Here is a 25,952-nt window from a genome sequence, read left to right as displayed (position 1 = left end):
TTAAGGGACAAAGGTTTCATTCTCTCCGATTGTCAAGTTGCTTAGCTACAGAAACGGAAACAGTAGCAGTTGCAGCGCTGCTTGGTTGGTGCTGCAGCTTCACCCGGGGGCCGAGTGATGGCGATGTCGCTAGCGTCCCAGCATTTGGAGCTTCGGGTGGCTCTTCTTGATCAAGAAGCGAAGGGGGAGGTGTTGGGTGAGTGGCGAGAGAGTGAGCGAGGCAGAGACAAAGACGCGGTCCCTCAGCAACGGCGTTTCCGATTGGTTGGATGATTCAAGAACGGCGTCCAACGGGGTGGCGGTTTGGACGGCAGTGTGTTGGGGAGGAGAGAGAGAGAGAAAGATGAAGGGACGGGGGTGGGAGGGGGGGAAGGGAGTGGGGGCCGAAGAGATAATCGGATTGGGTTGGTGCTGAGGAGGGTGCCGGTTTGAAGAAGGGTCCGGGCCTGGCTTGAGGCGGAGAGAGGGAGGCTGGGCGGACTGCGGGGTGAGTGACTGAGGAGGGGAGGGAGGGGGGACGGGGGGACGGGGGGAGGGAGCTGGAAGGGCAAAGGTCTGCGGCTGAACCCGACAAAACTTGGCTGGAAGGAGCGGCGACGAAAGTTCAGGTAAAAGCGGCCGCGCCGGCTGAAGAGGGAGACAGGGCCCGGGGGATGATGATGGGGGCGGGGAGGGGGGGTTGGGGGGGAGCAGGGGAGGTGGTCCTCGGTGATGGACAGCTCCCGCTACGGGTTGCATACTCTCTGTGTTGGGGGGCGTTTCTAATTATTTGCGGTGCTCGGAATGTGGGGCGGGGGAGTAGAAACACTTTCAAATTCCGTGGAGCTCTCCTCCTGAACGCTAGTTTCTGGGGAGGTCGGCGCTCCCGACATTTCACCGGATACGTTCACTTTCCTTTATAAGGTTAAAGGGGAAAGAAAGCCGACAGTTCAAGACAGAATGGAATATTCAACTGGTCGCTGACCATGTCTTTTATTCCCCTCCACAACCACCCTCTGCCCCCACCCCCCAAGGCGCGCACACTGCATATATTTGTCACTGTTAGTGTAGCATGTAGGCTGCAGCAAGGGTGCAAACTGAGTAATAAGCATTAGTCATTTTTCATTGGGTGAGTTATGTCAATATGGACGTTATTTCTTGTGATATCCTCTCTCCTCCCCTAATTTCTTCCAACTCCCATCGCCCACCTTCATCTAAAGCGGTGATATCTGTTTTCTTGGGCACAGGACAAGTATTCATGTTGATAGAATCGCTAGAGAATGCAGCGGATGAGATCATGCAATTGATCGAATGATTTGTTTTGGAAATTAAAAAAAAAGCAATTATGCTGATATTCTGTTGGATTTATTTGTTTTTTTTTTAATTTGGAGTTTGCTTAAATTTATAAACGGCCTTTAGGTCCTGGGGGTTATTAATAGTACTATGCTTGTGCCAACGGTTAATGATCTTGCATGGGCTTTATTACTCAATTATATATAAATCCAGTAGTTTACAAAAAGTGACCGTTCAATAGTTGGAATGTCTAAATCAGGACTGGTGGTCTGAAGGTGGGCCTTTGTGATTCCTCAAGGTGTTCGTACAGTTTATCATTTGTAAAATAGTTTAATGCTTGCTTGCCCTCTTTTTCAATTTATAGTAGATGTAGTCTTCCAAATGAAGAGCCAGAGCAACATCAAACTGTTAGAATAAATATTTGAAGTGCCTATCAAACTGAAGGTTCCAGGACTGCTGTATCCTGTATTGAGTTATAGCACTCAATTAGTCATCCATCATGTATTAGCTTAAGTAGTCGCTAAGTTAATTGACTGCATGACAACAGTCGAGTTCTTTTCCTGTGATCACCTGCCACCTATTTCAGTCTGTTTTTCATCAAGGGTCTGTAGGATAGTGATCAGGAATGGAAGCACCTGAGTAGTACTTGGGCCAAACATAGAACTGACCAAGTTGAGATAATTTAGTGCTTAACTGGGATCTTTTTGGTTTGTATGCCTCAATGCTACGTTAAGCCATGCATTTATTCAAGAATTTGGGATGATTTTTAAAAAAATTAAACCTCAAGTCATATGCAATTCTCTGTCATGAGTGTGTGTAGTCAAGCATTTCTCAGGTATCAGCTTTTGCCGATTTGTAGAACCCTTAATGTGAGAGTATTCTGAGATGACTCACTACCACCCACTTTTTGCTTTTTGCTGACAGAGCAATGAATGCATGATGGCGATTAGGAGTTTCTTGTGCGAATAATTCTCAGGAGGCAGCACTGTGTACACTTATGAGTGTGTGTTACTTTCTGTTCGCAAACCTTTTACAATTTAGTCATGCTTTTGTCATTATATACTCTGGCCATTAGGTGGCTTTGCAACAAAGAAAGGGGAACATTAGCCCATCGTACCTCTGCCGGCTCTTTGAAAGAGCTCTGCAATTTGCCCCATTCCACTGATTGTTCCCGTAGCTCTGCAATTTTTTTTCCCTTTAGGAACTTATCCTGTTCCCTTTTGGAAAATTATTATTCGATCTGCTTCCACCATCATGTCAAGCAGTGCATTCCAGATCATCAAAACTTGCGGCATAAAATAATTTCTCTTCATCTCGCCTCTCTTTATTTAGTGTCCTCTGGCATCAACCCTTCTGCCACTGGATATAGTTTCTCCTTAGCCACTTGGTCAAATCATTCATGATTTTGAACACCCATTAAATCATGGTCATGAAAGGTGTAAACTAATTAGGTTATTTTACGGTCCCTAATTTTCTAAATTCAAGCTCTTTAATTTGAATTGTAAAAGGGTTGGCTTTTTCTTGGATGACAGTATATAAACAACCTCATTATTGTGCTGACTGTAGAAATTTTAAGCCCAGAACTACACAGGCTAACGTGGACAATTTGCTAACTCAGGCTCATTCGTTACCTGTTCCCATGATGCCGCTGAGATTAAAATAATCTGTTAGTTAAATTGTTTATTACAAACACATTTAGTGTAAAGCTCATTTAAGCAGGTTACAATTAATATTTAAAAGTTAAAAGTATAAAACTAAGTGTCTGGAAATATAAAACACGCCTGTAGTAACCTGAGTGTATGCTTTCCTTAAATTATTTGATTTATTTTAAATGATAAATGGAAAAGGAGTCTAAATTTGGGGTATTCCAAATTTCCATCCAATTTTTACTTTGAGAACTTGTGCTTCCTGTTGGAATGAAATCTGATTGTGGTCAAGGTATGCCTGTCTGTTACAGTGAGTCTTTTTTTTTCATCTCTTAAATATGTTAGTGAGAATCAGATTTTTTTTTCTCATGAGGTGTGAGTGTCACTGGCAAGCAATGTACGTACTTATTTTCTTGTAATGCGCAAATGATTTGTTTAAGTGCACGGGCCCTTCACTTTTTTTTGTGCGGCCACTCGCATATAGTAACCTAGAGTCCAACTTGTGCATGGAATTTTCGAGTTGCCATGCAGCTTAGAGGGCACATTGCTGGCAAGGCCAAAATTTCTTATCCATCCCTAATTGTCTTTTGAGAAGGTGGGAATGGGTTGCCGTTTTGAATGACTACGGCCCATGTGCTGTAGGTGCACCCACAGTATGGTTAGATTTGGAGTTCCAGGATTTTGACCTAGTGCTGATGAAGGAATGGTGATATATTTCCAAGTCAGAGTAGCACGTAACTTGGCAAGCTTGCAAATGGTGGTCTTCCCTGCTGCCGTTGTCCAATGTGGTCGAGGTTGCGGATTTCTTAAAGTGCTGCCGAAGGAGCCTTGTGGAGTTGCTGCAATACGTTTTGTAGATGGTATATATTGTAGCCATGGTGCATTGTTGGAGCTAATACTCATGCAACACATGCTTTCAAAATGGAAACATGAGTATTTAGCTTTAGATAAGATTAAATATATTTTTAAAGTTAAACTATAGCTTTCAGTACTAATTGTTAATCTGTACTGTTATGACAATTGACATACCATCTAATTTTGAGATGTTTTGGGAATCAAATCTTGCAGCATAACCTACCCTTGGCCCTGTTAAGGTGTTTGTCTTCCAAATAGTACAAATTTACTGTTTGTAGTATCAGTGGGCGTATGTATGTAACACCTCTCCAAGTATATTGGCCACATATTTGCGTGGAAGGGGTGGGGCGACTGTTATTGGTGGGAAAACCCAGAACTTTAGAAACGTGGAGTGCTGCCAAATTTAATGGCAGGACCTCAGTTAAACTTTATCACTCTGTTTGCTGCCCAGCAGATGGCCAGTTGGTGGGTTGGGAAGTGGGGGCACAACAGTCTCTGGCAATGCAAAGACTGGGAGTCAGTGTGCAGTTGTTATGGATTGTGATAGGTTTGCATGAGGGGCTGGGGCTGTTAAGCACTCCTCCTCCTGGCCCATAAGTGGTGGTGGAAAAGCAACTGCCTGCTTCAACCAGTAGTTCTCACCTCTCTTTTTAGTTGCTGGATTTCCTGAACCTTAAGAATCTGGCCCGCAGCTGTTAAATCCAAATTTGAAATGCCCAACTCTGATAGTAGGTTACTCATCTAACTACAGTATTACCCTGGTTTAAATGGAAGGTGTGTTTACAACTAGTTAGGGTTGGGTTTTCTATTTTTAAGAACTTAACTCCCATCTATTTCCTGCCTGTCCTGCAGTTTAAGACCGCTCCTCCCCGTTTCTCTACTTTGTGGTGCACCTTCCATACAATGAGTCTCTACTGTTAATGGAGCCCCCTCGATTTCTCACTCGATCATCATTTATTGTGCCCACAACAATGCCTTTGTTCAGATATGGGAGGATAATAGAACCATGGAATAGTACACAGAAAAATTATATAAGGCAGATTGCCTTTTATCTTCCACTATTCCTTTTGTCCTTTTTTTATTTTGTCCTCTGTTTGATTTACTGAGTCTTAGTGTTATTACAAATATTCCTGGGATTTTGAGGTCTGATTTCCCTTCCCAATTTTCTCATATTTTGCCACTAGAATTATAACTCCCAAGAAGAGATTGTAATTCAGCAGTTACTGTCTTTAATGCTCTTGTGCATAATTCTTTTCTGTACTTGAACAGAAACATTGGCTTTATTCTACCCTTAATAACATTTTAAACCTTAAGACAGCATTTAAAAACTTCCCTAGGTATTCAAAAAATATTCATTAAAAAGTTTGATTTATGATGACAAGAACTCTAGTGGAACTGCTTTTTCATGATCAGATGCCTTTACATTGGTTTCCTGTTCAAGAGCACATAACCGATAGAATACAAACATTGTTTATGCATGTGTATATACTGCATAATGTTTGAGGATTATTGCCAGGGCTTAATTTCATTGTTTATTTCCCATCTTTTAAATTTGAAATTGAATGTTGCATTCAATGATAACATTAGATTTTATTTCCACTTGTGCAAAATCCCAGCTGGGGGCATGCTTTCTGATTAAATGCTTTCCTGTGTGCTCTGTTAACAATTTATCTGAAACCATGAACGACAATTACCTTTTAAAAACTTTATTGTGGTTCAATTGCAGTGTTTAAAATATCTAGTATCTTGTCAATGCCTTGTATTGTAAATGGAATATAGGATAATATAAGAGAATATGTGACAATACTGTTTCACTCCTCCCTCTTTTGGATTGCCTTTTTGTTGCTGTCTTCCTTTATTGATCACCGGAAGTCAACCCAGTGTAGCATCCATCAGTTGAGATGATGCGTGCAAAGTTTTTTTTGATCCTAACTGATCTGACATTCCATCATGGGTCGGGAAGAATTTCCATCTGATCTCATTTCGTAGGGATACACTGATTTTGGAGAGAGTTTTTAATGTATTCATTCATGGGATGTAGGCATCACTGACTAGGCCAGCATTTATTGCCCATCCCAAACTGCCCTTCAAAAACTTGCTGATGAGCCACTGCCTTGAACCGCTGCAGTCCAAATGGTAGGTGCACCCACGGTTCTGTTAGGAAGGGAGTTCCAGGATTTTGACCCAGAGACAGTGAAGGAATAGCGATGTAGTTCCATCAGGATGGTGTGTGACTTGGAGGGGAACTTGCAGGTGGTGTTCCCATGCATCAGCTGGCCTTGTCCTACTAGGTGTTAGAGGTCACGGATTTGAAAGGTGTTGTCAAAGGAACCTTGGTGAGTTGTTGCAGTGCACCTTGTAGATGGTACACACTGCTGCCACTGTGTGTCATTGGTGGAGGGAGTGAATGTTCAAGGTGTTGGATGGGTGCCAATCAAGCAGGCTGCTTTCTCCTGGATGGTGTCAAGCTTCTTGAGTGTTGTTAGAGCTGCACTCATCCAGACAAGTGGAGAGTGTTCCATTACATTCCTGACTTGTGCCTTTTAGATGGTGGACAGGCTTTGGGGAATCAGGAGGTGAGTTACCTGCCACAGTATTCCTAAGTTCTGAACTGTTCTTGTAGCCACAGTATTTATGTGGCTGGTCCAGTTCAGTTTCTGGTCAATAGTAACCCCCAGGATGTTGATGGTAGGGGATTCAGCAATGGTAATGCCACTGAATGTCAATAGAAGATGGTTAGATTCTCTCTTATTGGGAATGATAATTGCCTGGCACTGCCTGGCACTTGTGTGGTGTGAACATTACTTGCCACTTAGAAGCCCAAGCCTGAATATTGTTCAGGTCTTACTCAATTTGGACACGGACTGCTTCAATGCTTGAGGAGTCGCAAATGGTGCTGAACATAGTGCAATTATCAACAATCATCCCCATTCCTGACCATATGATGGAAGGAAAGGCATTGATGGAGCAGCTGAAAATAGATGGGCCTAGGACACTACCCTGAGGAACTCCTGCAACAATATCCTGGAGCTGAGGTGGCTGACCTCCAACAACCACAGCCATCTTCCTTTGTGCTAGGTATGACTCCAACCAGTGGAGAGTTTTCCCCTGGATTCCCATTGGCCGAAGATGGTTCTAAGCAATGCACATCCAACAAATAATTTATTGATGGGAATCATACACTTAAATCAGAATGCTTTCTCTTAGATAACCTTGCAGAAAGTATTATACTGTTCAAGGAGGAATGCTGCAGGACATGCCAGGAGCAGCACCAGGCATACCTAAAAATGAAGTGTCAATCTGGTGAAGCTTCAGCACATGACTACTTGCATGCCAAACAGTGGTAACAGCATGTGATAGACAGCTAAGCAATCCCACAACCAATGGATCAGATCTAAACCCTGCAGTCCTGTCACATCTATTTGTGAATGGTGGTGGACAATTAGACAACTAACCAGAGTGGGGTCCACAAATATCCCTATTCTCAACAATGGGGGAACCCAGCACATCAATGCAAAAGACAGGGCTGAAGCATTTGCAACCATCTTCAGTCATTCCCTTTTCCCTCATATGCTTGCCTAGCTTCCCCTTAAATGCATCTAACTGCATGTCCTAGGCCCAACCATCTTCACCTTCCCTCTATCATAAGGTCAGCAGTGGGGATATTTGCTGATGTTTCCACTATATTCCCTATCATTCACAACTCCTTGGATACTGAAGTGTGTGTGTCCAAATGCAGCAAGATCTAGACAACATTTGGGCTTGTGCTGATAAGTGGCAAGTGTCATGCCTGGTACAGGCATGTCATGTTATGAACTTTCGGTCAATACTTTTAAAATTGGACACAAACAAGCTGTTAAGTTGGCTGCTGAAAATCATATGACTACTGGTTTTAGGACAGACAGTATCAAGTCACTGGTGAATACCTAATTATGGACCTCTCAGCCAACTGTGGAGTTCACCCACCTCATTGTTTAAGATTGGGCCAACACCGAAAGACTATCGAGTTTCCTGCCTCCATGTTTCATACTGGACAAAAGGGAAGATCAAAACTCAATGGCCACTATCAACTTCCCATTGTGTCGCAATGCCTTTCCCCATACAAAATAGCCTAGGTCCGAGACTGGGAATTCTGAGGCGAGCATCTCCCTTTGTGACTCCCCAAAGCCTGTCCACCATCTACAAGTCAGGAGTATGATGGAATACTCTCCACTTGTCTGGATGAGTGTAGTTCCAACAACACTCAAGTTCAACATCATCCAGGACAAGTCAGTTTGATCAGCACCCCGTCCATCAAACATTCACTCCCTCCACCACCGAAGCACAGTGGCAACATTGTGTACTAAATACAGGATGCACTGCAGCAACTACTTTGGCAGCATCTTCCAAACCTGTGACCTCTACCACCTTAGACAGCAGCCACATTAGAACAGCACCCACCTGTGAGTTCCCCTCCAAGCGACACCTTCCTGGCTTGGAACCATATTGCTGTTCCTTCACTGTTGCTGGCCCAAAATCCTGGAACTACGTTCCTAACAGCATTGTGGGAGAGTACTTGCGCTAGATAGACTGCAGCAGCTCAAGGACAATTATGGATGGGCAACAAATGCTGGCCTTGCCAGCGATGTCCATATCCCATGAAAGAATTAAAAAACTGCTTGCTTCAGCCACTCTGTGGTAGAGAGTTCCATGCTCTCACCACTTAGGAAATTTAGAAGAAACCTCTTTACCCAATTGAATTTCTTGGTGACTATCTTATAATGATGGCCTTTAGTATTGCTCTTCCCCACAAGAAGAAATGTTCCCTTTGTGTCCACTCTATCGAAATCTTTCATGATTTTAAATAGTTCTATTGGGTCACTCCTCAGCCGTCTTTTTTTCAATAGGAAAGCAACCCAGCTTGTCAATCCCTTCCTGATATGTACACTCGTGTATTCCTGGTATCCTTTTGTTTCTCTACCACACCTAGACTTGGACCTTCCAAGTAATAAGTGACCTCCCTATTCTGTTTTTACTAAAATATGTATACTCACATTTATCTGTTTTGAACATCATTTTGCCAATTATTTGCCCATTCTGCTAATGTCCTCGTATAATTTGTTGCAGTCCTCTTCAGTGTTGACTTTTTACACCCATGGTTTCTCAATCATGGTGGAAAGCTCAGATCTCTAGCTGCTGTTCTACACTTTAGTAGCTGTCTTGATCACTGTTGACATTAAAAGTTGCATGTCTGAACTCTGTATGAGACCTGAAAAGTGGGGGGGGGGATGGAAAAGTTACAAGAATGATGCATCCGTATTATTCCAATCACCGTTTTTGCTGAGTCAATCACTGATTAAAGTGTATCAAAAGCCACCTACTGGAGATGTTGGAAATGAGCCTGTGGAAAAGACCAAAATGTCATGTCTGTCTTTGACTGTTCCCATGGCAGCATGTTTTTAAAAAGTATAGTGCCTGCTGTGACTGCTGAAGATGGACCCAAAGAGAGAAAATACAGCAGGGAGATATGACATAATAAATCACTACACTATTTTTGATACTGGGCCTCATTTTGGAGAGATGCTAAATGGTGGCCAAGGGTAAGAGAAGAGGAAGGAACAAAAACTGCTTTCATTGGAAGCATGAGTGATGTATTTTAAGAGGATAGGAGGGAAGAGGTATCAGCATTATTTTAAATCATGGAATATCAATTTTATAGCGCAAGGTTAGAATGTTTAAACCGGATGAAAGATCAGATTCTGAAAACAAAGAGTGTTTCAGTTAAGGATTAGTGTAGACTTTTCATTTTCTGAACCAAGGTCAGAACTAGTTTCTGAATCATGAGTGCTGTGAATATCTGGTTCATAATTCATATGTTTTAGAAATAACTTGTGGTTTTAGGTATTCAAGTTTGATTGTAGAAAATGGGTGCATCTGATTGAGAGGCTGGTAAGCAACTTGGGGTAGATGCAATCCAAATAAGCTTGGAGTTTATTACACTTAAAAGGTTGGGACCATGTTGATTTAAGAGGTTAGAAGGAGAAGAGTCATAAAACAGCAGGTGGCAACACGTAAACAATTGAATAATCTCGAACTCGAACTCAAGTTCTGTCGAAGGGTCATGAGGACTCGAAACGTCAACTCTTTTTTTCTCCGCCGATGCTGCCAGACCTGCTGAGTTTTTCCAGGTAATTCTGTTTTTGTTTTTGTTTTGGATTTCCAGCATCCGCAGTTTTTTTGTTTTTATCTCTGTGTTTAATTGACTGCCACTGCTCTTCAAGAAATGCCTACCTCCTTGAAGAAGTTCTGTTCCTCTCTGCGACAAGATTTCCGTATCTCTCTTTTGCCCTGCTCACCTTCCTTGCTTTCCATTTCCCTCCTGGTGTTTGACAAGGTGTTTACTAAAACCCGCTTTCACAGCCACATCTCCTTTCTCAGTGACTGTCTCCATCTCCGACTTACCCCACGTGGATTTCAACTGAAATTCCACCCCTCATGTTTCGAACCCACCCAGGATTACAGGTATCTCCGGGACATAAAACGTTTCTCGGACTGCTGTTCCCGTCACATTTTGAAATCCACACTCAGTGCCATGCGCCGCCATATGAACACACTCGACCTCTCCCTCCAGCAGCACCGCCGTACCCTTTTTCAAAGCTGCCCGTGCCCCCAGTTTCATTTTATCCTTCAGCTCATCCGACGCCTCAACAAGAAACTTTTTCTCTTTCTCTCAAGTGCTAAGGAACGCAAGCTCCAACAACTCATCAACACCAACACCCATCTAGGACCCTCCAACCCGGCCTGTCCCTCCGTCCCCACCCCATCTTCCAATCCCAACCCCAGCCGTGTATTCACTATACCCCCTGACCTTCCCCTCTCCGATGCTGAACGTTCAGTGCTCAGCAACGGACTTATTTTCATACCCTTACGCCCTCACCTCAATGAATTTCGGGCTCGACATGATGCTGAACTCTTCTTCCGCCATCTTGGTCTCCGGGTTCACTTCTTTGGGCAGGAGTCCTCTCCCAGTTCAACGGATCCTTTTACCTATCTCCAATATTCTCCCTCCACCTGGACCCCTCCCTCTGGATTCTTACCTTCTCTTGATCTTTTCATTGAGAACTGTCGGCGCGACATTAGTCGTCTCAATTTCTCTGCTCCTCTCACCCATTCTAACCTGTCTCTCTCTGAACTTACTGCACTCCATTCTCTCAAGTCCAACCCTGACATTGTCATCAAACCCGCTGACAAGGGTGGTGCTGTTGTCTGGCGCACTGACCTCTACCTCGCGGAGGCTGAGCGTCAACTCGCAGACACTTCCTCCTACCTCTCCCTGGACCATGACCCCACCACTGAACATCAAGCCATTGTTTCCAGGACTGTCACTGACCTCATCTCCTCTGGGGATCTCCCTCCCACAGCTTCCAACCTGATAGTCGCCCAACCTCGGACGGCCCGCTTCTATCTCCTACCCAAAATCCACAAACAGAACTGCCCCGGTAGACCGATCGTCTCAGCTTGCTCCTGCCCCACAGAACTCATTTCTCGTTATCTTGACTTCCTTCTCTCTCCCCTTGTCCAGTCCCTTCCCACCTACATCCGTGATTCCTCTGACACCTTACGTCACATCAACAATTTCCAGTTCCCTGGCCCCAACCTCTTCCTCTTCACCATGGACGTCCAATCCCTCTACACCTCCATCCCCCACCAGGATGGTCTGAGGGCCCTTAGCTTCTTCCTCGAACAGAGGCTCAAACAATCCCCATCCACCAGTGCTCTCCTCCGTCTGGCTGAACTTGTTCTCACGCTGAACAATTTCTCCTTCAACTCCTCTCACTTCCTCCAAATAAAAGGTGTGGCTATGGGTACCCGCATGGGCCCCAGCTATGCCTGTCTCTTTATGGGGTATGTGGAACATTCCTTGTTGCAGTCCTACTCCGGCCCCCTTCCACAACTCTTTCTCCGGTACATCGATGATTACTTCGGTGCCGCTTCATGCTCTCGTCGGGACTTGGAAAAATTTATTAATTTTGCTTCCAATCTCCACCCCTCCATCATTATCACGTGGTCCATCTCTGACACTTCCCTTCCCTTCCCTTCCTTGACCTTTCTGTCTCAATCTCTGGTGATAGACTGTCCACCAATATCCATTACAAACCCACCGACTCCCACAGCTATCTCGACTACAGCTCCTCACACCCCGCTTCCTGTAAGGACTCCATCCCATTCTCTCAGTTCCTTCGCCTCCGTCGCATCTGTTCCGATGATGCTACCTTCAAAAACAGTTCCTCTGACACGAGCTCCTTCTTCCTTAACCGAGGTTTTCCACCCACGGTCGTTGACAGGGCCCTCAACCGTGTCCGGCCCATCTCCCGCGCATCCGCCCTCACGCCTTCTCCTCCCTCCCAGAAACATGATAGGGTCCCCCTTGTCCTCACTTATCACCCCACCAGCCTCCACATTCAAAGGATCATCCTCCGCCATTTCCGCCAACTCCAGCATGATGCCACTACCAAACACATCTTCCCTTCACCCCCCCTATCGGCATTCCGTAGGGATCGCTCCCTCCAGGACACCCTGGTCCACTCGTCCATCACCCCCTACTCCTCAACCCCCTCCTATGGCACCACCCCATGCCCACGCAAAAGATGCAATACCTGCCCCTTCACTTCCTCTCTCCTCACCGTCCAAGGACCCAAACACTCCTTTCAAGTGAAGCAGCATTTCACTTGCATTTCCCCCAACTTAGTCTACTGCATTCGTTACTCCCAATGTGGTCTCCTCTACATTGGAGAGACCAAACGTAAACTGGGCGACTGCTTTGCAGAACACCTGCGGTCTGTCCGCAAGAATGACCCAAACCTCCCTGTCGCTTGCCATTTTAACACTCCACCCTGCTCTCTTGCCCACGTCTGTCCTTGGCTTGCTGCATTGTTCCAGTGAAGCCCAGCGCAGGCTGGGGGAGCAGCGCCTCATCTTCCGACTAGGCACTTTACAGCCATCCGGACTGAATATTGAATTCAACAACTTTAGGTCATGAGCTCCCTCCCCCATCCCCACCCCCTTTCTGTTTCCCCCTTCCTTTTCTTTTTTTTCCAATAAATTATATAGATTTTCCTTTTCCCACCTATTTCCATTATAAAAAGAGAAAAAGAAAAAAAAATATTTATTTGTTTATTTTATTTATTTATTTTTTTTACATCTTTTATGCTCTCCCCACCCCCACTAGAGCTATACCTTGAGTGCCCTACCATCCATTCTTAATTAGCACATTCGTTTAGATAATATCACCAACTTTAACTTTAACACCTATGTGTTCTTTTGTATTATTGTTGTTGACATCTTTTGATGATCTGCTTCTATCACTGCTTGTTTGTCCCTACAACCACACCCCCACTCCACCTCTCTCTCTCTCTCTCTCTCTCTCTCTCTCCGCCCCCCCACACACACACCTTAAACCAGCTTATATTTCAACTCTTTCTTGGACTCGAACTCAAGTTCTGTCGAAGGGTCATGAGGACTCGAAACATCAACTCTTTTCTTCTCCGCCGAAGCTGCCAGACCTGCTGAGTTTTTCCCGGTAATTCTGTTTTTGTTTTGAATAATCTGTGGGCCTTTGGGTGGAGACATGACATCTCAATCCTTGCAGTAAGAGCAATCCAGAGAGATGTTTTTGTTTTTGGAGTTAGAGCTAAATTAGTTTGAAAGCATTCAGTAAACCCTGAAGGGTTGTAAAATCCATTTCTTCTTCAGATCAAAGAAAGAATTTTAAATGAGGAATGCTTAACCTAAAGGTCTGTTTAAAGATACCCCAGATCATGCCACATCGTTCTGGAGATGGAAGGAGTTTAGGAAGATTCTCTGGCTTCAATTTATCTGGGTGTTTGCTGGGAGCTTTAGATGCAGCTCATATTTTGTGTCATGCAGCCAAAGTAAACGACAATTAAGCAGAGAAAAGGCCAGGTTCTTCATTTGCTGCATGGAATGCTGGTAAGGCTTAATCTTGGTTTGGATTTCATGGGAGAAAAGAAGCTGGAAGATTTGATAGCTTGCAGTTTGTGGAAAAATCTACAGTGGCCCTCACACAGTCATGTGGCAAAAGAAAGCAAGCAAATTAGCTTGGAAGCTTTGAGAAGGTAATCAGAACAAGGGACTGAGGTATCCACTGTCAAAAGATGGAAAATAAAAGTTTTGCCTCCGAATAACTGGAACTGGAGAGAACTAAAGTGGCTTTGTAGTGGACCCTACAGTAATAGAATAAGGTATTGTAACGTATAAAATAATTATTGAGGGAAGTAAGAAGTAAACCTAAGGGCATGGCATGTGGGTACAAGATTTTGTGTTAATTTAAATTATATTTGCTTTTTTTAATTTGTTCCATATACAATAAAGTTTTTGTGTTTTGTTTAAAAATATGAAATCTTGTGGCGCAGTTCTGTTGGTTAAATTACTGGATGTTCGGATTTCTCTTCAAAAGTTAATGGTCCCTGACTGGATGGTAACATAAGCAAAATTGCAGACAACTTGAATTTTACTCAGCTTTGCTAGCCCTAAATGATACTGCATTTACTATCATTACACAAGTCTGAATGTATGATGCAGTCTGAATTTTGGTAAATGGGTTGACTGTAGTGTGCTCTTTTTTTTTAAGATTTAAAGGCGATGAAAATTCTTCTTAAAATTAGCTATTTAGCATCAAATATACATAGTTTCTGTTATGTTCTGTACATTTTCAGTGGCGATTTGTAGGATTATATGTGAAAGCTTTGGAGAGGTTGCAGAAAAGATGCATAAGAATGGTTCCAGGAATGAGGAACATCAGTTATGTGGATAGATTGGAGAAGCTGGGGCTCTTCTCCTTGGAGATTTGATGGATGTATTCAAAATCATGAGGGGTCTGGACAGAGTACATAGGCAGAAGCGTCGAAAACCAGAGGATATGCTGCTTTTGCCAGCCACTTTAAATCAGCGACAACATGAGAAAAAACCTTTTTCACAGCAGGTTGGGATCTGAATTGCACTGCCTGAGATTATGGTGGATTATGGCCTTCAATAGAGAATTGGATAATTATTGGAAGAGGGAAAATTTGCAGCGTTATGGGGAAAAGGTGGGGGAGTGGGACTAGGTGAGTTGCTCTGTGGAGAGTTGGCACAGAAATGACAGGCCAAATGGCAACACCTGTGTAACAATTTAGTGATATTGGATAAACGATGTCTTCTTTCAATATATTGCATTTGTTGACTTTAAAAACCTATGAATAAATGTGCCATTGTGTTTTAGTTGAAAGATTCTAATGAATTCCTGAATATTCTTCATGTATCTTTGTTTGCGAGTAGCTGTGAAGTCTTGAAATAATTTAGATTTTGCAATTATATTATTAATGGCTTATGTTGACAGATTCTCCTCCATATAAATCTTCTGGAACCTTGGGGTGAAGGAGAAGAAATCAACAAAATGTCCAGATAATTGATTATAGCGTCCACACAATCTGGTCCAGAGCCCCAGCAACTATTTATCTGACTAGTGCTGAAATCTGATCATTTGCAGCAATTATTCATAAATGTTTACAGATGAAAGATTACTGGTAGGGTCAAATTTATCAGTGTTTTGATGCTGACTATGACACGTATCAGGCAAGCAAGTTAGTTTAATTGAAGAAACAGTTGCGCAGAAGTGTTTTGGTACAGTCCCATTAGAGTAACCGGGAATTATAGCAATCCTCAAGTTTGTGTTAGAAAAAATAGGTAGGATGACTCATAGCTTATATTTAGCGTTGTTTACTTTTCTGATAACACCCTGCAGTATCAAAATAACTATGTGTATGGATCTGATTCTGTAAGTACAGCAAAACCAAAATAGTCCAGGTGATGAGGCAATTAAACTGTAGCTTATTTTAAAAAAACTTTTAAATCCATGAAGAGCGAATGATCCATGAAACCATGGCGTCTACCACATTCTATTGAGTGTGTGAATTTGACCCAATGCGTGTATGAAATAAAACTGGTTGCTCTCCAGCTGCCTCTTCCCTGCTTACATTCTGCAGCATGTCTCTAATTCCCAGTGCAGTCAACTGGCTATGTTCTCTGTTTTGAAACCTGACAAAACTTGGAGGCAGGAAAGTTGTGTAAAATTCATTCTTCTTCTGTGTTAAGAATTGCCAAGATCAATTTTATTGCCATCCAGCAGATTTTGTTAGTGCGATCTATAGATATATATTTCCAATAATTTTTGGGATGTTTCGAGGCAGCAATACCTTGTGGCTCCAGTGATCATGCTTAAAGCTTTGCTGACAATATGACATCCTCTGAGACCCTTTTAATAGTTTTATAACAGTTCTACATAATTCACTAATGGTTATGCAAAAACCTTATCAGAATTTTTCTAATGAAAATAATTTTAAGCCAGAAAGTGTGTTTGTGGCCTTTGATATTTTACTAAACCATGGTGTAGTGGCTCAGGGTTTTTTTTTGTACTATGGATTAAGTTATTTTAAAATATTGAACTTTGTTTCATTATTACTGACGGAAAAGAAACACAGAATAATTTATTCCCCCCATTACAGCCAAAAGATATTTAGGGTAGTGAAATTACATATGAGTTCACCTTGCCAGATGTACAAATAGATGAGTATTTTTAAAATTGTACTGTAAATATTTTTCCTCCTGTTCCCTAAATTTCTGTACCTGTTGCAAACTACTGAAAGTAACCAGCATATTGAAGTTTCATAGGTTTGATAGGCTCTAAGCTATTTGAGAAACAAATAAAGTGAAGTAGCAGAAGTATTCTGAGACAGAACGTGAAAAGCTTTGTTTTCTATACACTTAATTTCTACGCTGGAATGTTTGCTGTGTAATTTGTGTAAGAGGCATGTTTGATTGTAAAATTCAAAAGCAAGGATTATGCTGGAAATGTTTGAGAATTTGCCTATTTAAAATATTGTGCAAAATGAAAACTTTGGAATGAAACTGACCCCTTCACTGGATTAAAAACAGAAAATGCTGGAAAAACTCAGGTCTGGCAGCATCTTTGGAGAGAGAAACAGTTAACGTTTCAAGTCCGCATGACTTCTTTGAGCTAAAGAGGGGCAGAAATGTGATTGATTTTATACTGTTTGAGAGGGGTGGAGCAGGTGGGGAAAAATAGAAAGTCGGGGATAGGTGGGAGCTCAGGAGATATTGACAAAGATGTCATGGACACGACAAAGGAAGGGTTAATGGTAGTGTTAAATACTAAAGAAGGTCAAGGAAAAAGGAAGACATGTCAGAGTGCCATTTTGGAAGGTAGCATCATTGGAACAGCTGTGACGGAGGTGGAGGAACTGGAAGAATGGGTGGAGTCCTTACAGGAAGCAGAGTGTGAGGAGCTGTAGTTGAGGTAGCTGTGGGAGTTGGTAGACTTGTAATGAATATTGGTAGACGGTCTATCACCAGAAATGGAGACACAGATCAAGGAAGGGAAGGGAAATGTCAGAGATGGACCATGTAAAGGTGAGAGAGGGGTGAAAATTGGAAACCAAATCGATAAATTATTCCAGGTCCAGACGAGAGCATGATGCAGCACTGATAGTCATCGATGTATCAAAAAGAGAGTTGTGGGAGGGGCTTTAGTAAGATTGGAACAAGGAATGTTCCACATTCCCCACAAAAAGACTGGCATAACTGGGGCCCATGTGGGTACCCATAGCCACACCATTTTTGGAGGAAGTGAGACAATTTAAAGGAGAAATTGTTCAGTGAGGGAACAAGTTCAGTCAGGCAGAGGAGAGTGTTAATGGGTGGGGAATGTTCAGGCCTCTGTTCAAGGAAGAAATGGAGAGCCCTCAGACCATCCTGCTGGGGAATGGAGGTGTAGGGGGCCTGGACATTCATAGTGAAGAGAAGGTGGTTAGTGCCAGGAAACTGGAAGTTGTTGATATGATGTAGGACTTCAGAGGAATCACGACTGTAGATGGGAAGAGGTTGGAGAAGGGAAGTGAGAATGGAGTTAAGATAGGAAGAAATGAGTTCTGTGGGGCTGACATGATTGATCTATCAAGACTTCTGTTTGTGGATTTTGGGAAGGAGATAGAAGTGGGCTGTGCTGGGTTGGGAGATTGTTGGGTCACAAATTTCTCAAGTTGCCAATGCAGAGGGCTAATACAATTCTTCCCCAGTGAAATAGTATGGTAGCAGGTTTGTCATAATTGCAACATGGGGTTTGGGTAGGGGTTCTTTAGAAAGACCTATTTCTGTGTTACTTTTGTTTCTTTTAAATGATTATTTCCCTGAAAGAGTAAATTGATTCCCATCTCTACCCCACCTTAACTGGATATTGTAGTTCTTTGTAAGTTATTAAAATGAAAGATGAAAGGTTTAAAAATAGTCAGGTCTTCAGAAGTTTCTCTTTGAGTATATATATTATTCTCTTGTTTTGTTCTGCCAGTAATAACTCAGGTCAGTGATCGAGACTATATCCTTTCCTTGAGATTTGGCTGTGGTAAAATGGCAACTTTCTATTCAGCCAAGATGTGTGGATATTAAGAAATCTTAGTGCTGAAGATGCCATATCAGATGTGTACAGTCATAATGCTAGGCAGGTATTTTTTGCTATTATGAACAATTAAAGCAGTTTTTATTATAATCTGCAGAGTAGCCAACAGGAACAAGCATGAATGTAAAAGTCTGGGAATTTGAACAAATTTGGATATTTTATTTAATTCATTTACTCTTCTAACTCTAGAATTATTTTAAATTTTAAAAATGCAATATTCAAAAATAAATGTATAATTCAAGCAACTGCATTCTTTAACATAGTATGTGATTTGTTTGTAGAGAGAACATGAAAGATAGTTATTTTCTATGTATACTTTTAAAATTTTTTATACATACTGGAATGTATGCAAACAGTGTAATTTGTATAAGAGCTGTGTTTGGTTGTAAAATTCACATATATAAGGCAAGGATTAAACTGGAAATGTTTGAGAATTTAACAACGTAAAACATTGGTTTCCTTATTCTTCTGCAAAAGTCAATCCTTTGTACCCAAGTTCCTTTATCCTACTTCCATAATTTTATATATTATGGTATTCCTGATTTAACCTTCTCCCAAACCATTGAGTTCATTCCAAGCTGAAATTTTTTAATGTCTCCAGCTTTTCCACTGTTCATACCCCTGCCATGGGATCAACCTCATGCTTCTGCTATTTTCAATGCTTGACTGTTTCATTTGTTTCTCAGCTGCCAGGACTGGTCACGCTACTTCAGGTGTGGTCTGACCAGAGAAGTGTAATTTTTTTTGTTAATTGACAGGATGAGGGCATCGCTCACCAGGCCAACATTTATTGCCCATCCCTAATTGCCCTTGAGAATGTGTCGGTGAGCTGCCGTCTTATATTGCTGCAGTCCATGTGGTGTAGGTCCACCCTCAGTGCTGTTAGGGAGTTCCAGGATTTTGATCCATTCAGTGAAGGAATGGTGATATATTTCCAAGTCAGGATGGTGTGTGGCTTGGAGGAGAACTTCCAGGTGGTGGTGTTCCCATGCATCTGCTGCCCTTGTCCTCCTAGATGGCAGCAGTTGTGGGTTTCAAATGTGCTGTCCAAGGAGCCTCGGTGAGTTTCTGCAGTCCACCTTGTACGTGGTACACACTGCCTCTGTGCCTTGGTGGCGGAGGGAGTGAACGCTTGTGGAATGGTACCTATCAAGCGGGCTGCTTTGTCCTTGATGGTGTTGAGCTTCTTGAGTGTTTTTGGAGCCTCACTGATCCAGACTTGTGCCTTGTAGATAGTGGACAGGCTTTGGGGAGTCCCTGGTCTGCTCTTGCAGCCACAGTATTTTTATGGCTAGTCCAGTTTCTGGTCAATGGTGACCCCCAGGATGTTGATAGTGGGGGATTCAGCGATGGTAATGCCACTGAATGTCGAGGGGGAATGATTAGATTCTCTCTTGTTGGAAATGATCTTTGCCTGGCACTTATGTGATGCGAATGTTACTTTCCACTTGTCAGCCCAAACCTGAATATTGTCCAGGTCTTGCTGTATTTGGACATGGACTGCTTTAGTATCTGAAGAGTCATGAATGGTGCTGAGCATTGTGCAGCCATCAGTGAGCATCCCCACTTCTGATATTATGGAAAAAAGGTCATTGATGAAGCAGCTGAGGATGGTTGGGCTGAGGACACTACCCTGAGGAACTCCTGCAGTGATGTCCTGGAACTGAGATGATTGACTTCCAATAACCATGACCATCTTCCTTTTGTGCTAGTTTTGACTCCAACCACTGGAGCGTTTTCTCCCTGATTCCCATTGATTCCAATTTTACTAGGGCTCCTTGATGCCACATTTGGTCAAATGCTACCTTGATGTCAAGGGCAGTCACTATCACCTCAATTTTACAATGTATTGGCATTTACCATGACTTGTATTCTGCTATTTTGACCATGATATTCAACATTGTTAGTTTTGTTAATTGCCACCCTGCATCAGCTGAACATGTTCAGCCTACTAGCGCTTGGATCCATTTAAGATTCATCCTTGGCTATTTCAACTGTATTCATGAAGTACGTGTGTTGCCCTTTTTTTTTCATCCTATGTTCAGTATTTCACAATTGTATTCCTTAAACTTCATCTGGCATTTTTTGGTCTATTTGCATATTTTGGTTATCCAATTCTGTACTTGTTGCTTCCTTTGATTCCACTGTACCTCCTAGTTTAATATTATCACCAAATTTAACTAAACTATGGAGTTTCAGAGTCTGACAGTATTGATGTGTACACTCTCTAATTTACTTCACTTGATACAACTGTGCAAAATTCTAAATCCCAATAGGACGGAGGATGTAGTACAAAACTCTGCTCAGTTAATTCTTTAAGAGAAAATTCTATAAGCCTGAAAGGCCCACATTTTAACAAGCCTGTAAACTGAATACACCTTTGCATAAAGTATTTTTTACATCTATATGAACTTTCATTCTTTTAGCATTGCATAAATTTGTTATCGTTTCCATCAATATGAATGATATTTACATATTGTGCCATCCTAGAAGACTAGAAAAAACTGATACCTCAAAAAAACTGACAGACTGAAAAAGTTAGAGACAAAGCAAGAAAGATTGAGTGGAATGGGAAACTGATTTCTCATAAGCTTGGCCGTGAGTATATCCAATGTTCAGTCACTCCTATTTTAGTACACAGTGCAGTTATTGACAGTGTTGGTTTAAAAACCACTGAAGGTGGATGTGAATGATGACAAACTTGAGAATTAGTTTTGATGGGAGCTACCTGCAGAGTTGTGAATGGTGGTAACTATGGTAGAATTGTCAACAAACAGCTTCACATTTGACCTTGTGATGGCTGTGCTAGGTAGATTTAAACAATAGGATGAAAATTTCAAATTGAAGCCATTGGTGAACTGGAAGTCATTGTAGGCCACTGAAGATAGAAGACATGAATGAGCAGGCCTTGGTGCATAATTGGATGCAGGAACAAAATATTTTTGAATATTAACGGAGGGAGGAGGATGGGAGTGGACAGTGAAACATTGGAATCTGGATATAAAGATAGTGTGTATCACACCTCAATCATCTGTTGAGGAAGAGTGGAGACTGGCAGTGTTATGTGGTGGAAATGGGCGGTCTTTGTTATGAAGGATATTTGTAGTCAGAAACTCAGCTCAGCATTAATTAAGATACCAAGGCTTCAAACAGTTTGGTTCAGTGTGAGATGGTGCCCAGAGAGGTGGATGAATTTTTTTTTATATTCTTTCATGGGCTGTGGGTGTCACAGCATTTGCTCTCCATCCCTAATTTCCCTTGAGAAGGTGGTGGTGAGCTGCTTCTTGAACCATTGCAGTCCATCTGGTATGACTTTACAGTAGCATTTTGCTACAAATGAGTGGCTTGCTAGGCAATTTCAGGGGGCAGTTAAGATTCAACTACATTGTTGTGGGTCTGTGTCACATGAAGGTCAGACCTGGTAAGGATGGCAGATTTCCTTCCCTGAAGGACATTGGTGAACCAGATAGTTTTTTTAATGGCAATCGATGATAATTTCATGAGTCACCATTACTGAGACTAGTTTTCATTTCCAGATTAACAAAATTTAAATTCCACCAGCTGCCATAGACCTGGGCCTCTGGATTATGAGTCCAGTGACATTACCACTATGCCACCGACTCCCCTTTGCCAAATGTACGGAGTATGTGGTGGAGGCTAAAAGCGATGCGTGGATCTTCCCAGTGTTCAGCTGGAAGAAATTGTAGCTCATTCAAGACTTGATGTTACACGAGTAGTCTGACAACAGAGGTTCAAGAGAAGCAGTGAAGTAGAGCTGAGTGTTATCAGTGTACATATGGATGCACACCCCTTGTCTGTGGGCAGGATATTGATGAGACCACCTGTAGGTATTTGGGGGACTCCAGAGATAGTGACAGCAATTCATTGCTCAAGGTGCTCTCGCTGTCATTGGATAAGTAGGAGTGGAATCAGGTGATGGCTGTCCCACTTAGCTGGGTAATGAGGCGAGTCATTGTGGGATGATGGTGTGGTCAACTGTCAAAGCTTAGAGGTCAAGGAGAGGTAATGCACCAGAGAAAATATCATTTGTAACTTTGCTTTGGGCCATTCAGTGCTGTGGAAGGGTGGAAACCTCATTGAGGAGTTTCAGATGTGGAGTTGTGGAAAGGATGGATTTGGAAATGGGGTGATAGTTGTTTTTAAGGTGGTTTTTGCTCCTGGCTGAGAATGGGAGGGAGGATAATAGTCGAGAAGGACCAATTTCTAATGTCAGTTAGGATGAGTGCAGGGATGAGAAATTGGATTGTTAGCAGTTTGGTGGAAATGTTTCCAAGAGAGTAGAAGGTGGGCCCCGTGGACCAACTCAGCTTTATGAGAGATTGATGAGAAATGGAAAGATGTGGCTTCATGGGTAGGGCTAGGGGGCAATCTGGGAGTGGTTTGTTTGGGAAAGGGGAAACAGCAGAGGCAGCTGAACAGATGGTCTCAGTCTTTGTGACAGGGGGGGGTGGGAGGGGAACTGGTTTAAAGGAGATGATTATAGAATGATTTATCTTTGTTCACCAGACTAATGCTGGAGTACATAGTTTGTGTGATGTAATTATTGATGCCTACCAGGCATGGTGGCTGATGATTAAGCTAGTTGTGGCTAGATATGCTTAAGTCTTGCACCTCTTGGAATAGAAATAATAACCATTTTGCTGGGGCCAATTGATGAAGTGGTTGTTGACAATGCTATCAAGTGGCACTTACTAAGCAATAACTTGCTCACTGATGCTCAGTTTGGGTTTCACCAGGGCCACTCAGCTCCTGACCTTATTGTAGCCTTGATCCAAACATGGACAAAACTGAAGTCCATGGGAATCGGGAGAGGTGGAACTCTCTGGTTGGATCTTTTTATGATCATGCCCCTTCAGGCGTAAACCTTGCTGGGGTGGCTGGTTTTCTTTGGCAGCAGCACAGCCTGGATGTTGGGTAGGACCCCACCCTGGGCTGTGGTGACCCCTCCCAGCAGCTTTTTGAGCTCCTCGTCATTGCGGATGGCGAGCTGCAGGTGGCGGGGGATGATGTGGGTCGTCTTGATGTCCCTGGGTGCATTGCCAGCCAACTCGAGGATCTTAGCTGTCAGGTACTTGTGGAAGGTGGCCAAGTAGACAGGGGCTCTGGTCCCAACACGCTCGTCATAGTGACTCTTATGTAGCAGCTGGTGGATGTGGCCGACTGGAAACTGGAGACTAGCTCTGGAGGAGCAAGTCTTGGCCTTGGCATGCCCTTTCCCTCCAGCTTTACCAAGGCAAGATGTCAACGTGTTGCCCCTGCTGAAAATCTTCACCAATGTTTGAGCACAAAGCAAGATGATTGTGGTTATTGGAAGCCAATCGTCTTGGCACATCACTGCTCCTCAGGCCCAACTATTTTTAGCTGCTTTATCAATGAGTTTCTCAGTGGGGGTGTTCCCTGATGATTGCACAATGTTCAGCACTATATGTGACTTTCCAGATGCAGAACTAGTCTGTGTCCATATGCAGCAAGACCTGGACAACATTCAGGCTTGGGCTGATAAATAGAAAGTAACATTTGTGCTACACAAATGCTAGGCAATTACCATCTCCAGCAAGAGAGAATATAAGCAGGTCCCCTTGACACTCAATGGCACTACCATCGCTGAATCCCCCCACTAACGACATCCTGGAGAGTAATATTTACCAGGAAAACTGTGGCTTCAAGAGCATGCCAGAGGCTGGGAATTCTGCATGAGTAACTCGCCTCCTGACTCCCCAAAACTATGTTCACCATCTACAAGGCATAAGTTAGGAGTGTGATGGAATGCTCTCCACTTGCCTGGATGAGTGTAACTCCGCTAACACTTAAGCTTGACACCATCCAGGACAAAACAGTCCGCTTGATTGGCACCCCATCCCCCACCTTAAATATTCACTCCCTCCTCCACCAGTGATGCAGTGACAGCAGTGTGTACCATCTGCAGCAACTCAACAAGGCTCCTTTGACAGCACCTTCCAACGCGCGACTGCTACCATTTGAAGGATAAGGACAGCAGATGTATGGGAACACCACCTGCAGGCTCCCCTCCAAGCCCCACACCATCCTCATTTGGAAGTATATTGCCATTCTTTCACTGTCGCTGGGTCAAAATCCTGGAATTCTCTTCCTCACAGCACTGTGGGTATACGTGCATCACATAGACTGCGGTGGTTCAAGAAGGCAGCTCATCACTACCTTCTTGAGGCCAATTTTGGATGGGCAATAAATAACTAGTGATGCCCACATCTTGTGAACAAATAAACAAAAAAAAGTTGTATTTGAGGGGAGTGGTTGAGCAAATCCATGGTTGCTAAAAATGTCATTTGAATGGAAGAACAAAGGTTTAATCTGTTGAGAGTTTAAAAGTGCAATTATAAGTCATTTTGGAAGAGTTTTAATCTTCAGAAGTGGACACAGAACAAACGTTCGGAAGGTGTGGGTGGTGAGGGATTCAAAGAATTGGTCAGAGATGACCTTGTCACTGTGACCATGGAAACAGGTGATACAAAGTGGCAAGTCCTAGGAGATGACTGTCAGTATGTTTGCAATGCAGTACTAGCCCTGTGGTGGTTGGATTCCAGCCATCTTACTTTGTATCGGGTGTGACTTGAGCCTTTTGAGGGCTTTTCCTCTGACTCCCAGTTGCTTCAGTTTTGCTGAGACTCCTTGATGATGTATTTGATTGAGTGGCGCCTTGATACTGACGGCAGTTACACACTGAACTCTCCTGTGAAATTCAGCCTGGATCTAGGCCGTGATGAAGTCTGGAGCAGTGACTCTGATGGAGCCTGACTCATTTGTTGTTAAGCTATTCAGCCTAACACTTGCTAGTAAATTGTTTTCAAGATAACTACATGTAGAAAAAAAACCTGTCCATGTTACTTGTGTGTATGTGGTCATGGAAAAATCTTTCTTGGTTTCTACTCTCTCCCACCTTTCAAAGTCTCCAGACTTGTTTTGTAATAACAATGTCAGGCCGCTTTTCAGGAAAGCGTTTGTGCGTTTCTTGCACTGCTCTGTCCATTATACAACACCAAACAAGTGATTTAATGTTGTGCTGTTGCAATATTCATATAATGCTTGTTTGTGTACATATAATGTATATTTGCAACTGTAAATTGAGACATCGGGTCATAAAGCAATTTTATTTAGATGCAATTTCAGATATTTTACAAGTTTTACTTAAAATCAGAATCTTTCACCCTCCTGCTCATTGTAAAGTTAGTTAAATTTCTTCAAGGTGAAATGAATCTTCTTGCAGGTTTTGAGAGGCAGGTTAATAAGTATATGAAATGCGTAGATTCTGATTAGGGTTCTGAAAGCTCCAGGCAGTCTGCTGCCCTTGAGGACATACACTAGCCCACACTTCTTTATCCATACACTAAAATTGCCTCACAGGAAGTTAAGAATAGCCTGGATATTGTGATCAGCAGCAAAGGGGCAGCACTCACCGCTGCCCACAATCATTTAGCAGGCTCCATAGCATCTCTTTTCCACAATTCAGTTGTGACTTTTAAACTGGTCCCATCTATAGAAGATGTATGGCATCTGATACCAGCACAATCATCAAGTAATGGTATGAAAGCAAAGTACTACAGATGTTGGAAATCTGAAATTAAAACCGAAAATGCTGGAAATACTCAGAAGGTCAGGCAGTACCTGTGGAG

General features: G+C 42.8%; 1 protein-coding gene across 5 annotated transcripts in view; it reads left to right on the top strand.

Moving 5' to 3' along the window:
- Positions 1 to 417: 417 nt before the first annotated feature.
- Positions 418 to 25,952, top strand: part of btbd7 (BTB (POZ) domain containing 7) — a 65,750-nt gene continuing 40,215 nt past the window's right edge. For 3 of the 5 annotated variants that reach the window (XM_041214827.1, XM_041214828.1, XM_041214824.1), the window contains exon 1: positions 530 to 608. The gene's annotated coding sequence lies outside the window, so the exon portion shown is untranslated. Of the gene's footprint in view, positions 488 to 529; positions 609 to 20,858; positions 20,881 to 25,952 lie in introns of those variants that run through there. The other 2 variants (XM_041214825.1, XM_041214826.1) reach the window with 2 other exon arrangements.

The sequence above is a fragment of the Carcharodon carcharias genome, chromosome 20, assembly GCF_017639515.1.
Source record: "Carcharodon carcharias isolate sCarCar2 chromosome 20, sCarCar2.pri, whole genome shotgun sequence".
In the NCBI taxonomy this organism is placed as follows: Eukaryota; Metazoa; Chordata; class Chondrichthyes; order Lamniformes; family Lamnidae; genus Carcharodon; species Carcharodon carcharias.
Note: the sequence above shows the minus strand (reverse complement) of the source record. Positions and strands in the feature narration are given on the sequence as shown.